Below are 17,662 nucleotides of genomic sequence, written 5' to 3'. Positions count from 1 at the left end.
CAGGATGACTCGTTGTTTCTGCTGGGATGCCTGCGGACTTTTTTATATATTTGCAGATTACGCCTTTTTGTAAGAAGCAAACGAGATATTGTTTAAAAACAGCCACCTCTTTACAATGGAGCAGTTTTATACTCCTGTTTCTAAATCAGCTCTTCAGTGTGGCAGAAAGCATGTCCTCAGTAGATAGAATACAAAGGCCTGTGGATGCTCTTACAGGACAGCTCACCGGAGCTCATCCTCGACTGAGTGGCCTTCTTGCCAAACAAGCCATATTTAAAGACTGATGGAAGGAAGCGCTTAGCATATAATTAGCAGTTGCTCATTCTGTGTTCATTTTGGTTCAGTTCACTCTGACTCACCCACTAGGTGTACATCTGCAGCCAATGACCTCATTTCACTGACTTTACTGTTGTTGTAGCAGTCAGTTGGTGAAGCAAACTGATTTTTAGACTACCAACCCCTGCCCACCCTTTCCCTTACCTCCCTTCTATATGAAATTCCCCAGGAACACAACCTCCAAGCAGGGTTGCATTTCTGCTAGTGGAGGCTGGAATGTAGCATCTGTACAAGTGCAATTTATTTGCTGCAGTTTGGAAGCTGTAAAGTGGAAGGAAATGAGAACCTTTTCAGCATAAATATATTTTACTTGCACTGTGTTTTTAGCTCAGAATGAAAACTTAGATGAAATAAATCAGAGTTGAGACAAATCAACAACAGACTGTTTCCCAGTGTGGATCCAGTGTTGGAAATGGTTGGTGTATTTTGTCAGCAATTGTACGTAATTTTTGGCACATAACATGAAATGGCAATGTAAACTATAATTATTTTGCTAAGAGACTGTATGCAAGCTGTGGCCAACCTTACAGGTGTCCAGGGCAAAGCCCCTTTTTTACAAATAAACTAATTGGTTTTTTATATTCTCAGAGGTTATTGTATTAAATTGTCTATTGATACTACTTTTATGAATGTAAATAATTTGGCTTTCTCCGTGTGGATTCTCATGTTAGACTTTAATTTGCACATGTGAACTGAACACTGATCAGTATTTTTTTACCAACACCTGAGAACTGTTACACTTTTCATTTCATCTTTTTGGAAATCCCTGTCTTTCCATTTTTTAACATAAATTTTGCAGAGTTACTCATTCATTTGTAAATATTTTACTTTCAAAAATGAAGTTTTTAATTGCTATTGTTTTATAAAGGATTGAAAGAAAATTAACTCCTTTATTAAAAACAAATTTATCTGAAAAAAAAATGAGTATATTCTAGCCAGGCCTGTTAGAGATTAGGAAAATAGGGTACACATTTGTTCACCAGGATTGTCCAGACATTTGGCTCCAAAGCATTGCGAAGGACACACTGCTCATTTACAACCAGCCACTAGGCCTAATCCTATATCAAAGAATATCTAACAAGCTGCGCATTGAGGCATTACAGGTTCCAAACCAACCTTAAGTCCTGGCATGCCATAAAGTTCCAATTTCTTCTTTAGAAAGGCATAGTTCTGCCACATGGGCAAAATGACACCAAGTGACAAACATTTGAAAAGTAAAACACTACGTTTGTGGTGGTGGTGGTGGTGGTGGTGGTGGTGGTACACACCTTTAATCCCAGCACTCACTTGAGAGGCAGAGGCAGGCAGATCTCTGTGTTTGAGGCCAGCCTGGTCTAGGTAGTGAGTTCTAGGAGAGGTTCCAAAGCTACACAGTGAAAACATGTCTTTAAAAGAAAAAGAAAGAAAGAAAAGAAAAGGAAAAAAAGAAATGTAGAGATGGGTGGTGGTGGTGCATGCCTAAATCCTAGCCAGGTGGATCTCTGATTTCAAGGCCATGCTGGTCTACAGATCGAGATCCAGAACAGGCACCAAAAACTACATGGAGAATCCCTGTCTCAAAAAAAAAAAAGCAAGCTAGCAAGAAAGAAATGGAATACACTATTGTGTTACAGAGTTTCCTGATGAAGCAAGGCTTTCCTTTATGCCCTCAGGCAGGGAGGAGGAAAATTCTTGGGAAGGTAGTTAAAACCTAGAACCTAGTCCTTGGGAGCTTTCCCTAAGGGTCTGATGTGTTGACAACAGAAAGGCTCCTCCCCTAAAGCCATAAATATGCTTTGGAGAGCTGGTAATGTCTACGGCTAGGGTTTTTGTGGTGGGGTTGCTTCAGACCATGAATTTATGCCATTGTGTGATAGTTTCTGCTGACTTCATAAAAGTCATCCATTTTCTTTAATTTCCCTCCTGGAAGTAGTATACAAGGTGTTATTCTTTTAAGAAGCTTAGTTGAGGCTGGAGAGATGGCTTAGAAGTTAAGTGCACTGGCTACTACTCTTCAAGAGGTCCTGAGTTCAATTCCCAGCAACTACATAGTGGCTCACAACCCTCTATAATATAAGAGGATGTGGTGCCATCTTCTGGTCTGCATGCATACATGCAGGCAGGATACTGTATGCTGCATAATAAATAAATAAATAAATAAATAAATAAATAAATAAATAAATAACAATACTACTACTAATAATAATAAATATATAAGTAAATAAATCCTTTAAAAAAGCTTAGTTGACATGAGACATAGATTGTACAAGACCTCCCGACACAAACTTTTATCTTTTCTGCCTTATACTTGTCCTCTCTTTCTCATCCCATTCACCTCAGAACCCTGTCACTGAAGAAGATCATACTGTTTTGTATCACTGGGTTATTTAAGAAATAGTCTTGGAAATGTTTTTGCTGTGTAAGTCTTCCATCTGTCTATGTGGGTGGAGATGCATTATTTGGTCCCAATTTCAATTACTCAAAGTGTAATCTGGAACCTGAATCCAAATATCACTAGGAAGACAGAATATGTGGAATGCAAGATCTCTTCTGGGCTGGCTCGTCTTTGAGCATTAGCCAGAGATGGATGCATGCTATCATTAACGATATTCTTCCTTATTAATCTCTTAATTGTGTGCAGTGTTTTCTCCCTTGGGAGGCATATTGATTCTAGGACACCTGCATTTTAATCTTTTTAGAAAAATGATTCTGACACAAGCTCTCTTATGTTGACACAAATGGCTGTGGTTCCAGTGTGTTGCTCTCCAGGGCAGTGATCTTACTGTCCTCTATATTGCAGCTGCAAAATCTTAAATTGAATGATCATATCACCTCTAGGTTTTAAAAACTACTCTTGTGAGTCATCTAATTTAATATCCATTGTTGTAAAAGGAAAAGGACTTGAATTTGGAGCATGGTTTCAACCTTCAGACCAGAATAGAAGGAATAGTTTATTGTGCACACTACTGGGGAAAACAGGGTAGATAATAAGCTGCTGAAGTCACCATTATTTAAAAAAAGCACCTGATTATAGAAGGAGGAGTGATTTTTGTAATTTCTAAGCATTTACTAATTGAAGTGTTGGGAATGAAGACAGACAAGCCTGATTGGAATTGAGGGAGTGTGAAAACTTCATGTGCTGGTGGCCTGGCACCCTTGACCTAGCATACCTTGTAGGCAGGTCAAGTGACAGTTGAATGTTCTGTGGTTGGCTTGGTGTGCCAGTTCCATCACTGGAGCCTTATATAGTTACTCCATATTCTTAATTGTTTGGAGTCCTAACTGGGGTTACCCTTATAGGTTTCAAGTTTTTTTTTATATTTACTTATTATCTATCCTGTATTCTATCCACATGTGTCCCTGCAGGGCAGAGGAGGGTACCAGATCTCATTACAAGTGGTTGTGAGCCACCATGTTGCTGCCGGAAATTGAACTCAGGACCTCTCAAAGAGCAGTTGGTGCTCTTAAACAATGAGCCATCTCCCAACACAGGTTCCAGGTTGTTTATATTGCACTATTTTCATAACCCCTGCTAAAAGCTCCCCTATTCCAGTTACCTTACCCCCCCCCTTTGTCTCTTCCTTATTCACCTGATCCTTGCTGTTCCCATCCCAACTTGCCATCTGTGCACCCAAAAAATGTAATCTATTTCCTCTTCCAAGGGAGAGACGAAAATCTCTCCTAAAGCCATTGTTTCTTATTTAGCCCCACAGCATCTATGGATTGCACTGAGATTAACTGTGATTACTGTGATTGTACTTTACTGAACTACTTATATTTACTTATAAGTGAGTACATACCATGTTTGTCATACCATGTTCGACTCACTCAGGATAATAAAGAACTAAAGAATCTTGACAACATCAAGATTGATGATTGAAATGAGAAGGCTCCTCCACCTAGGGTAGCAGGTGAGAACATTAAACACTTGGATCTTCTTGTAGCAGGAATTACAGGAAATTGTCAAAAATCAGACCTTGGTCATGGGAATGAACATTTCTTAACTGCTCAGCTATGCCTCTAGTGTTGTAAATATTTTAAAAACTATTTCTATCATTTTGAAGTCAGAAAATGGGGACAAACTCATACAAGAGAAGAACCCTATTTGTGTAAATCATTTGGTAAAGATTTTTGATACCACAGTTGTCTGTCTTCAGCTTCAAAAAAAAAGTACATTTCATTTCTTTTTCATTGTAGCCTTGGAGGAAGTAAATTACTTACCATGTTCACCCAAGACATATGGTTGAGATCACTGCATTGTGATTTCTATTTTGGAACATTTGAGGTAGATACTCAAGTACGCTCTATGTATGGCAAATCCATTTAGTGAAGTTTATTTTTTGATCTTTATATCGCTTCTGTGGCTTTTGTTCATCTACTATTGTGCTTTTACTTAGTGATAGGTGTTTTTCTGCTGTAATGGATAGAATGAGATCCTATTCATCTCAGTGGTCTATTGTTTATTTAAATATCAGTCAGTGTGTGATCATACTTTTCAAGTAAGGTTATCTATGAAAGGTGGTGGGTAGTTGTTGCTGGTTTTGTTTTTCATATTTTCACATATACCCTTGAGATTTTGTTGTTTGTTATTCATCCTGACTTGGATGTCAGGAATGATTCAGGGATACATTTCAACTCAAAATCCTCATGTGTCTCTTTCCAGAATACAAGTCTATGGGTTGATGATGTACTCCTAATGTGTGCTGTATTGTCAACAAAATTTAACAATGTTAATGTTAAAAAGTTTAATAGAAGGGAATATCATAAACATTAAATGCCTCATTAATGGAAACTATTAGGGGTCCAATCTCCAACAGTCTCCTTCCCAGGGTCTGCAGAAGAGTTGCTACCATCAGCGAGAATAATCTGAGGGAAAAAACTCTAAGCATACTGAGCTCTTTGTTCTACCCACTTTATTCTTCTGTGACAAAATTCTGCCAGTCCTGTCACAGAACCAGTCTACAACCTCAGCAGTAGCCACTCTTTTACAATATAATGCAAAAGCTTTCAAGGTCCCCATAAGAACATTGAGTCAGCTTCATTTGCACCCAAAAGGGGAATGAATAAAGGTAGTGGGGTCACATATGGCCTGGAATAAGTCAGAAAGTGAATTTAAGTGCTCAAAATATTTCTTTATTAGTGGTTAGGTGACAAGTTACAACTTTATCATAAATGAGCACAAACTACAATCTGACAAGTTGTTATGTAAGAGAGTCTATGAGTCACTAAAATAAAACTGCCTTTGTTTTCTTATGTCTTCATTTCTGGCAGGGCAGAAGAGTACTCCATAGCTAGGTAAATTGCATCACAGCTTGAAGCAAGTATGAGGAAAAACCATTTGTTCTATGTTAGTTGCCCAAAAGTGCCACTTGGGTTGTTAGAGAAAAGGAGGTCTGAGCTAAATTTGCACAATATTTGTAATGAAGGAAAGATGGAAGAGTTGGAGACACCTGCACCCATGCATCATCACTCAAATATTTTCATTAATTCCAAACAGCAGAACATATTAGCCTCAATGAAGTAAGACCATATACTAAACCCAGGGTGGTGATTTTGTTTGATTTTTAGTAGATTCACAGAGTGAATTATACTGTCTCTCATTTTTAAGATACCACCATACTCAAAACAACGATTTGTTCTTCTTTATCCTCTTAAAAATTTGTAAATGATTTATTTTATTTTCATTTTTTATTTATTGTACATACTGAACACAGTTTCTTTTCTCTCCTCTCCTCACACTTTCTCTCCTGCCTGTCCATCTACCCCACCTCCCTCCTCACTCCTGCTCCATCTCCATTCAGAAAGAGACAAGCCTCTCATGGGCTTGATCAAAGCCTGGCACATAAAGTTAAGTCTGATTTTAGTTCCTCTCCCTGCATCAAGGCTGGACAAGGTAATCCAGCATGGAGAACAGGTTCCCAAATGCCAGCTAAGCACCAGGGACAGGTAAAGATCCCACTGCTAGGTGCCTTACAAACAGACCAAATTATACAACTGTCACACACACAAGCAGAGAGTCTATGATGGTTCCATGTAGGCTCCCTAACCATTTGTTCAGAGTATCTGAGTTCCCACAAGCTCAGTTTAGCTGTGTCTGTGGGTTCCCCATAATGAACTTGACCTTCCAGCTTGTACAGTCCTCCCTTTCTTCAGCTTTTTATTTACTAATACTTGATGAATTACTTTTCATTTTTATGTTTCATTTTTCTTTGTTCTAAAGGAGTTTGTTGGAAAATATTTGTACTTTAACAGGACATATATTATTTTTAGGAATTCCATAACATATATTTAGACTACACTTTACTCTTTCATCACCAAAAATGTTACATGAAGTTTCTTTAAGCCCCTAGAGGGAAGAAAATATTCCTGTTATTAATAAATTTCTCCACAGAAAATGATTAAAAATGTGATGTAAGCAATGCAATTCACTCACCATTGATGAAAACTTAAATCATGAAAGTTGTAGGGGAATCATCACAATTGAAAATAATTTTCTTAAAAAGCATGACTGTTTTTCCAAAAACTGAATAACTTTTGACTATCACATATGGATGTTTTACTTTCATTTATATATGCATGTGGATATGAGGGAAGATATTTAGTATACTTCATGAACTTAGAAAATATTCTGTCAAATGGAAAGAAGAATTCTCAAAGGAAGTGATTGGAAAGAGAATGGAAAAGGAATACAGAAAATACTAAGGATTTAGAAGGAACTCCAAAGTATTACAGGCTCCTGAGCAAAAAGAAGAGGGAGCCATTAAAAGGAGGATAATCAATAATATGCACAATGTAAGAAAATGTCATTAATAAATCTTTGGCAATGCATGCTAGTTATAAACAAAGTGTAGAGAATGAAAAAAAAAATAGAGGTTACCAGAGAAGACTCATGTACATCAAACATAAGGAAAGTTTTAAAATTAAAAGGAAGAGGAAACAATGTCAGTTGACTCAGCAAAACTAAATCAAGATGTTCTCATCAAGCAGTGAAACAACAATTAACAATTAAGGGGTGTCTGACTTCATTAAAATTAGGATAATGGAAATAGTCCAAAAATGTTTAGACAGAAATGGGGAAGTTGATAAACTTTGTAGTGTTAGAAGTAATGTGTATCAAGCCTGGGAAAAATTGAAAAGGCAACAAGTGAGTAGACTTATATAAGTGCAATGGGAAATGGAACAAATGAAATTACAAAGTAGCAGAGTACAAATTACCATAACCCAAATAAATGCCAGGTGTGGTGGCCAGCCTGCAATTCAGATCTTACAAGCAGAGACATGGACATTGGTGAAATTATTAAGGCCACTCCACGTAGTTAAAAGGGAGGTTTATTTATTGGTGTAACTTACAAATGAAGGGATAGGTAGGTGGTAGGGTCTAGGAAAGGAGTGGCGCAGTCTGGTGGTGGTCTCTGGAGAACTCTGCTCAGTCTACCTCCAGCGTCCAGGGTCCAGGAACCAAGAGTGACAGCGCATCGGGATCTCCAGTCATCAAGGTCCTCTTTTGCCCCGCCTTGTAGGCATGACAGTTACCAAAGGCTCAATGGGCATTGAAACTTCCAGATCAAGGAGAAAATGGCTACCCACTACACATGGATACCAACAGAGAATGTTGAAAGACAGAAAGATTAGCTATCTTGATCAGCTGTGTGTTTATCTTGACTCAGTTAATAAGATGAACAATCAAGAATGTTTTCTATAAAGCACATGTACATATCCATGCTCATGTGTTCACAAGCAAACAACCTCATACATGTTCGAAATATAATACTGGAACTAGAAAATGGGACCCATACAAAGAAGTCAAATTATGCAGAAAAAAGTATTTTTTTTAAAGATTTATTTATTATGTATACAGCATGTATGACCAGAAGAGGGCACCAGACCTTATTACAGATGGTTGTGAGCCACCATGTGGTTGCTGGGAATTGAACTCAGGACCTCTGGAAGAGCAGTCAGTGCTCTTCTAAGCCATTTCTCCAGCCCAGAAAAAAGTATTTATTAATTGGAGCACTCTAGTCTCATTATGGCTCAGCAACTTGGAAGTAACTCAAAATCCAGAGTTTCTACACAAAAATTTTTTTAGAAAAATGTTATTTTAGTATACTCATCTCAGAAAAAAATAATTAAAATACTAAGTGCACAAGATTCCATTATTTGATCCCTACTTCAATGCAATGTGCATTTGTGAAACAGGGTATCAAGCCTTCCTCAAAGATAAGCAGAAGTTTGTAGTAGGTACCTCAGATCAATCTATAAAGCAAGACTCTGAATTCTGAACTGTGAATTCTCTGTAGGTGACATTAGGGACTCAATGAGCATACAAGAAGCTCTAATGATGCAGAGTATTTTCATTGCTGAGGTTTCTGTGTGTTCCCTACTCCCTGGAGTATTTTTCTTGTTTGTTTGATTAGAGATAGGACATTTGTATATAGCCCTACAGTCTTGCAATGTGCTATGTAGATCAGTCTGACATCAAATTGACAGGTATCCTTTATCCACTGCCTCTTGTTGGGAGGATTAATGCCATAAGTCACCATACCCTGCCTCAGTGCTGAGTATTTATTATAGCCAATAGTAAGCACAAATACTATATAATTAATAAATCTGTTAAAAAGGATATAGTATATTTTGTTTAGTAGGAAACTGTGGTGAACATATCCATAGAACCACCTGTAAAAAAAAAGATGGCTCTCCATGCTTAAGAAACAGAACATCCCTATGTACTTGTGGTGGAAATGTAAGCTTTACAGAACATTTCCCAGGGTCCTCAATGTGACAAGTTCCACGGAGCTCTTAGTCACAGAATGTTTTCTGTCTCAGAAAAGGCTGCATGACGGCCACATAATTTTAAAGAAATAGTACATTCTAGCTTGCTTGATATGGAAGACTGCTGTATGGGAGATTTCCTTTAGTGAAAACTGTACCAAGTGTCAAATTGCTCTTAGGTGCAACATATTCTTTTTCAGACACAATTTACAGCACAAGTTTATTAATTTTACAATGAATAATGAAATTTGAAAACTTTGTTTTCCTGTTGAACTAACCAATCCTCACTAAATTACTGTTCAGAAATCCTTATAACAATGTCAAATTTCAAATGGGCCTGAACAATAGTCATAGTCTTTTCTCTCATAGAAGCATACCCAAGATAAGGTTTATAGAAGCACTCTGAAAGAAGAAATTTTAAATGCATCCTGATATTGTAGTGAGTGTAATATAACTAGAACTATGGTGAATCTGACAAATATAATTGGACTAGAGTAAGTACAGCAAAGTTTCAATAAAATCACCCATTTTAAAGAGGGATTTAAAACATTATGTTAGTGGAAAACTTGCAAGTGTACAAATTAGGGCATATCCTTCAATTTCTATGCAAACTTCATTCAAGTGATTTATGCAACACTGGAGATAAAAGTTTGTATCAAAATTTAGAAACAGTTTTTGACTCATCTTTTAAATCTTATTGGGTATCCAAGATTCCTTATTGAGGATGAAATATGAGAAATCTGTGAAATACTGTGGTAGATCTTTCACACTGAAGACATTTAAGAGGCTCCACAGTGGAGAGAAACCATGCTACTGCACAGAATGTGTCAAGACCTTTGCCTAGTACTTCACTTTTAAAGATCATCAAAATATCAATCCTGGAGAGAAAACTTATAAAAGAGAAGAATGTGTCAATTACATTATATACTGCTCACATCTTCAAACCCACCACAGAATCCATTGAGGAGAAAAACTCTATATGTGTACAGTATGAGAAATCATTTACCTACTTCTCAACTGTGTGAGATCAACACAGAATTTATACTAGAGAGAAAAAATACAGATATAAAGAATGTTGCAAGTCCAATGCCTTGAGCTCAGAGCTTATATTACTTAAGATTTATGTTGGAACAAAATTTGATACATAATCATTGTTCAACTGTTTACACAAAGAAAATATTCTTTAACATAGAAAGACTTGATTAGAGTACATTAGACAATGTTCATGTCTTATTCAATGTCAGAGAAAATAAAACAAGAAGACATATGTATATGAAATTTAGAAACATTTTACCAAGAAATAAAAGTTATATTCACGAAGCAGTTTCTTGGTAAATAAGCTACAGAGAAAATAAAGTTTTGTACAGAATGATTTAGAAATTATTTTTTAAAATGGTACAAATTAATGTGAAAATTGACTAAAGCAAAAATGATTAAAATATAAGGACTTAAAGCCAGGTAGAACTATTTATAAACATCAATAAGCTAGGATATTTGTGTTTGTGTTACATTCTACATGAAGATTATTTTGTTTATAGTATTTGCAATTTTAACTAAGTGTATATTATAAAAGTTTAACATTAAGTTATCCTCTTGCCTAAATTCCCAATAAATGTATTAATACCTTGTGTTTAATACCTGCTGCCTTGGCATGATAGGTAATCATTTTGTAGTAAAAGATGTAATTAATATCATCTGGTTCATGGATCCTAATACAAAGTAAAATGTGTTTATTTCTTAGTACATTGTTTGACATAAATTCTAACATAGAAATCAGTAAATGTGTTTCTGGAAAACAGAAGAACATTGGAATTTGTGGAGGAATGAAAGAGTTTCTTTTGTGTACAGGGAAACATCCATGTCAGAGGGCACACACTCAGGCCCATGAGAAATTTGTTAAAAAAAAAAAGAAAAACCACTTCAGGCCCAGTAAAACGAGAAAGCTTCCTGTGCTCCATGTGGATATTGATAGTGTTCAGAAAATATTCACCCTAGCCTTCTCCAACAGTGGTTTAAGCCTGAGCAGTGCTCCCCTACAAAGACTGTCACTCCTGATATGATCCAAACCTGCCCCCTTATTCATTTGGATAGAATGACCCATCTACCTGTAGATATTATCCCTAAAACATTTGTCATCTCTTTGTAATGAATAAGCAAAGAATCCTAGTGATGTTGTTTCTCCATCAGAGGGAAAGACCCACCAAATTCCAGTCATTTTGTGTGTCTATTTTTCTGTTCATACATTTTTCTTATGACATTCTCAGCAAACTCACACATTTAATCCCACCACTGGAGAGGCAGAGACAAGCCATTCTCTGTGAGTTTGCATCCTCTATGTTGTATACAGTGAGTTCCAGGACAGCCAAGTTGATGACAGAGAAAATCCCTGTCTTCAAAAACTAAAATAAAAAATAAAGTTAATTATACTACAAAAGTCATTATAATAAACAAGGCCATGGGAGACAATGGGAAAAATCACTGAAGACCTTAGAGAGGCATGGATTTCCCTCATGCTTCTTGGCCACAAACACTTAGGTTTTTCTGTCTGTTGAAATACTTTCATTTGCATCTACTCCACAGATTTTGTTTGTTATTCTCAATGGGAGCATCAATGTTATTTTAATCAGCCATTAGAGAGAAAGAGAATGTGTGGGTCCTTGAGGGTCCTTAAGGCTTCTGAATAACACCTGTGCATAGCCTCCATTTGAAATGGCTAGCTGGCTCTGCTGGGTGCATCAGGTTAATTCAATCACATTCCCACCTCTATACTGAAGCCCTTGAAAATGCTGGTCTGAATGCATTAAAGGAGAACCTTCAGTTTGATCTGCCTCTGAGAGCCGGTAGGATTCTGTATCTTGGCTTTGCTTTAGAATAGGGAATGAGGATTGTGGTCCTTGCCTTCCAGTCTTGGTGTGTGGTAGGAAGCATAGGGTGCTGTTGGGGTTTTGTAATCTGAAATATTATCAGGAAGGTGAAATTTTAAAATAAATTTTCCTGAGAGGATCCACATGGAAGGGAAAAGAGAGATGACATATTCTCAGGTAAGTATATGAATGAGATATGTTGTCTGTTGTTACAGAACTGCTTAATTTGCAGAAGCTCCTAATGTTTAATTTACCTCCTAGTTTTTTGTTGTTGTTGTTGTTTTGTTTTGTTTTTGTTTTTCGAGGGTTTCTCTGTATAGCTTTCCGCCTTTCCTGGAACTCACTTGGTAGACCAGGCTGGCCTCGAATTCACATAGATCCGCTTGCCTCTGCCTCCCGAGTGCTGGGATTAAAGGTGTGTGCCACCACTACCCGGCTCTTACCTCCTAGTTTTGACAAGGCTTTCTTTTTCTTTTTCTCAAGTGTTTTTGAAGGTTAACAGTTTAAATGCATCTGACCCATGTGCGTTTACCCACCTTTCACATTTCTCCCAGTATTTTAATTTTTTTCTAGATAAATTTTCTCAATTAATGCATAATCTAGAATTTTTTGAATTACACAAAAACATGTACACTCACTACTTACTTAGAATGTAATTGTGTCATCTCACTCAGTGAGAAAAGACCTATGTTCCATGATCCTTCCTTACGGGAATCAAATGTTCATTACATAAAAGTTAAAGAAAGAGGAACACACACACACACACACACACACACACACACACACACACAAAACAGGATGGAATTTCTGCTTTACCAAAAATAATGTTTAAAATAGAATTTCTATAAAAGACATACTGTGTCATATACTAAGATAAAGTATTTAAGTTTGATAAAACTCCCAAATGCAATTTGTCAGGCATAATGCAGTGTGAAGTTATCCTAATAAAAGTGTTTTCTTCTTTTTATTCTTCTTTTTTTTTTTTTTTACTAGATTTAAAGAGTCAATTCAGTTGTTTCTCTTTGTCAGCTACAAACCTCCTAGTGAACCTGCAATGCCCTTCAGTTGTGCTGACACCTGCTACCAATCTCTCCCATGGGTGCTGATGCTGATTTTCTTGTCCTGGCTGAGGAGTGTCACACTTGCCTTCATCACTTAGAGTTCACAGTAGGAACAGCTTTGAGGAAGTTTACAGAGGAATATGCAAATTTAATCAGGATTAATGTGGAAACTGGAGTGTCTCTTCAGGTATCATCTTTACTCCCTTGTGACACAGGAGTAAAGTTCCAACACTCTGTATATGCACTGTAACTGTTAAAGGCAGAGATGTTGAAGCAGGCCTAAGTTCTATGCCTTTACATGTGTATAGCTTACTCAAGCCTGCAATGTGCCTTTGATCAAAGTCCATTCAAGATGAGAAACATCCTTTATGAAGGAACAACTTCTAATCTTTGCTAGAGAGATCCACCTTCTAAGAGAAAAGCATTCAAATAAATGAGCTTATGGGGTCATTCAGTGGGAACACAACACACTCAAAAAGAAGTAAGCCATGCCTTTAACTGGCCCTTTCATTTGATACATTGTGGAAATCTATCCACAAAGACAAGGCAGTGCCACTCATGTAGGTCATGTCCACTCCAACTGGGTTTTATACAAGTACATATATATAGTTAAGAATAATTCTAGGATTGGGAGGGGGAGGCTAGAGAGACAGGAAGAAAGAAGAGTAGAATCTTTGATTGATATGTAAAATAAAAAAACTAATAAAAAACAATATTTCTATTGTGGTGGGTTTATATTTGTGCCTAGAGTCATTATCCTTCCACATAGTTTCTGAACTCTCCTACTCTCCCATCACCCATAAGACATGTAAAAATTACAAACCTTAAAAATATATTATGCTATCACTAAGTACTTGTTGATCACAGGGTTGGTTTCAATATCTTTATCTTTTTGTGAAGTACCATTGTAGCTTGAGTTTTTCTGCCTGGCCCACGGTCAGGGCAAATCTCTCTCACCCGCCAGTCCCACAGCTGCTCAGACCCGATCAAGTAAACACAGAGACTTATATTAGTTACAAACTGTATGGCCATGGCAGGCTTCTTGCTAACTGTTCTTATATCTTAAATTAATCCATTTCCATTAATCTATACCTTGCCACATGGCACGTGGCTTACCGGGATCTTCCCATGCGGCTTGTCATGGTGGCAGCTGGCAGTGTCTCCTTCACCCAGCTTCCTGTTCTCTTAATTCTCCTCTCTGTTAGTCCCGCCTATACTTCCTGCCTGGCCACTGACCAATCAGCGATTTATTTATTGACCAATCAACAACACATTTGACATACAGACCATCCCACAGCACTTCCCCTTTTCTTTTCTTAAAAAGGAAGGTTTTAACCTTTACATATCTCCAAAGTCAGCTTGGTATATTTGGGAATTTGGGCGTAGTTTCTCTTACTACTTCCTGCTGGAGGGGGGCGCTGTATCTTATGGGGATACAAAGAAAATTTTAGAATTATGGAATAGTCCATGAGAGTATGTCGTCTGAGCCAGTTGCCTTGAAACCATTTTGGATGTTGGATCATCAGGGCCATGGTGTCATCGGAGACCTTTCAGGGGGTCTTGGCTGGTCAAACCTGATGTATCTTAATCTTGAACAAATCCATAGCCTCTGGCTTTCTGTGGAAACAAAATCAGAGCCTCCTTTCCAAAGCAACATATCCTTACATCCAAATTTTGAAGTCAAGGTACCTTTAAAATATACATTTTGGCATAACTCAACAGCTTTTGTAATCAAATGTTTTTCTTCAGTTACGAATATCAAAGCGAACATAATCCAAATTCTCTGTGTGGTAGCCATCTTTACGTGGCTTATTTTTTTATATTAGCTTGAGCCTATTCCTTTTAAACTGCAGCCTTCTAAGCCTGAAACGGTGCAGTGGCTGCTGGCTCCGCCCACTTCAGCTTCCCAACATGGCGGTGGTCCGCTTTCCACCAGCTCTGGGAGCCGTAACTCTCAGAAATAGTGGGTCTACACTTTTACCAAAGTAGCGTGTAGCCCAGAAACCTCTTTTTTTTGTTTTGTACTAGCAAAGGCTAAATCCACCACACAGTTTAATGTTCTACTTGCAGCGGCCTCATTCCCACCATACTGCAGGTCGAGAGCGCACGCTAGGAACCCACCAGTAGCTCAAACCGGCAGCTGCCGCTTATTTGAGAGAGACAATTAGGAAGCTGTTTTTAGGTCCCTTTTAGAATCTTTTTTCTAAGTTTTTAGGTGGAAACTCTTGCCACCACGTTGGATGCCATTTGTAGCTGGAGAATTTCTCTCCAGCTCCCGCCACCAAGTCCCGCCAGTTCCAGAGCCCACTTATAAAATAAACACACAAACTCTTACATTATTTAAACTGCTTGGCCATTAGCTCAGGCCTCACCCGGCCCGGCTAGCTCAGTCGGTAGAGCACGAGACTCTTAATCTCAGGGTCGTGGGTTCATGCCCCACGTTGGGCGCCATTTGTAGCTTGAATTTTTCTGCCTGGCCCACGGTCAGGGCAAATCTCTCTCACCCGCCAGTCCCACAGCTGCTCAGACCCGATCAAGTAAACACAGAGACTTATATTAGTTACAAACTGTATGGCCATGGCAGGCTTCTTGCTAACTGTTCTTATATCTTAAATTAATCCATTTCCATTAATCTATACCTTGCCACATGGCTCGTGGCTTACCGGGATCTTCCCATGCGGCTTGTCATGGTGGCGGCTGGCAGTGTCTCCTTCACCCAGCTTCCTGTTCTCTCAATTCTCCTCTCTGTTAGTCCCGCCTATACTTCCTGCCTGGCCACTGACCAATCAGTGATTTATTTATTGACCAATCAACAACACATTTGACATACAGACCATCCCACAGCATACCATGCTTCAAACTGCTTCTGGGCAAGAAGCAGTTGAAAACAGCAGGTGACATCTGAAAATCCAGATTTTTTTATTATAAAAGCAGTTTGCAGTCTCCTAAAGGATTTAGTAATATTAGATGTTCACTCAATTGTGGATATGACTGCAGAGCATAAATCACTCCCTTTAGCTCCTATGCACTGATTCACTGATACATTCATAGGAATCTTTAGTTTTAGAAAATATTAGCTTGAGGCTTACATGCCACACTTCAACATCTGCATCTGCTCTGATGGTCTCACTTGCCTATGTCCTGTGTGTGTTCTGTATGAGACCCTGCCTCAGGATATCAGTAATCTCAAACATTTTTTTGCTATTTTAATTAATTAATATCTCCAGCCTGACTAGAGTTTTCCCTCCCTTGCTCCTCACCTTCCAGTGTCTTCCTCAAATCATCCCTCTGCCTATCACCATTCACTCGTCCTTTCTATTCAGAAAAGTGGAGGCATCTCATGTATTTTAGACAACCATGTCTTTCTCTGCAAGAGTTATAGGGAAGGAAATTGCCTCACTTAGCTTCATGCTTTTCTTGCCTGAGAATCAAAAAGCCAAAATCACACAGCACATTTCAGTCTGGATTTCCCCTTTAAGGCTGATTCCATACCTCTCTACCCATCATGTCACCAGCACTTATTTCACACCATTCTTTTTTCACAGCCAATGTACTCAAATAATATATATCAATAAATGACAAGAGAAAGGTTCATATTTAACCAATTTTTCTCTGTGCCATCAAATCATTAATAAGAAAAACAATTTTTTTCTAAACCTGTTGGCTTTCAAGGATGTGCCCATAGATTTCATCCAGGAGGAATTGGGTTGCCTGGACTCTGCTGAGAATTCTTTGCCTGGCAGTGACATGTTGAAGAACTACACCAACCAGGTCTCTACAGGTGAGTTTATATATTTTTTTTTACATTATTAGTAGTTTACCCTGATATTTCTATCAAGTGTTATTAGGAGACATATATATTTTGTATTAATGAGGCTTACATGTCTTTTTCCAAATTGTTGAAAGTTGGTATATAACATACATTGATATATCATACATATAACATATAACTTACCATAAACTCATTCTTGTTTTTTATCAATCCTCCTGCACAATGATATAATTCCTACAATCTCACATTATACATTGTTGCAGCCATTCTATAGCATATCATGCACGGATACCAATTTTCACATGATGTTCCATGCTTGTATTTTTGCTTTGTTGTAATTCAAATGGCACTAAATGTACAGAGAGAGAAAACTGAAAAAAAATCTCAATATTTTAAAGCATTTAACAAGGCATTTACAATGAGGAAATTAAATATGGATCTTTTATTATTTTCCTCTTATTCTGTGTATAGCCTTGTGTTAGGACTCCAACTGTATTGGGTTATATGAATATTGTGACATATGTCTCTTCTAATGCACAGGACATTCTGTGTCAACACAAAAGCTGTTCACCAACCTTGACCAAAGCAAAAAATTTAGGAATGAGGCAATAGACAGACAATGTACATCATATATAGAAGTATGATGAGGCCTTTATCTATTGCCTGAAAGGGAATATTGGAGAACAGTAGATTTCACAGAAAGAGGGGAAACTTCATAGCTAAAGCATTTCAGAATTTCTATATATACTTTCTCTATTGATTTCATGGCAAGAAATGGATCCCTTGTTTCCTCTCCCTTTTCAAGTTGAACTATAGGAAAGATATAGCTGAGATTCAAAATGAAATAACCTGGACACTTTGGGGCTCACAGGGACTGAAGC

General features: G+C 37.7%; 1 non-coding gene across 1 annotated transcript; it reads left to right on the top strand.

The window, feature by feature from the left end:
* Nucleotides 1-15,384: 15,384 nt before the first annotated feature.
* Trnak-cuu (transfer RNA lysine (anticodon CUU)) lies at nt 15,385-15,457 on the top strand. Its single transcript has one exon. It is a non-coding gene; the product is annotated as a tRNA-Lys (tRNA).
* Nucleotides 15,458-17,662: the final 2,205 nt, after the last annotated feature.

The sequence above is a fragment of the Peromyscus eremicus genome, unplaced genomic scaffold (assembly GCF_949786415.1).
Source record: "Peromyscus eremicus unplaced genomic scaffold, PerEre_H2_v1 PerEre#2#chrX_unloc_1, whole genome shotgun sequence".
NCBI classification, from domain to species: domain Eukaryota; kingdom Metazoa; phylum Chordata; class Mammalia; order Rodentia; family Cricetidae; genus Peromyscus; species Peromyscus eremicus.
This window is presented reverse-complemented; position numbering and strand designations above follow the sequence as displayed.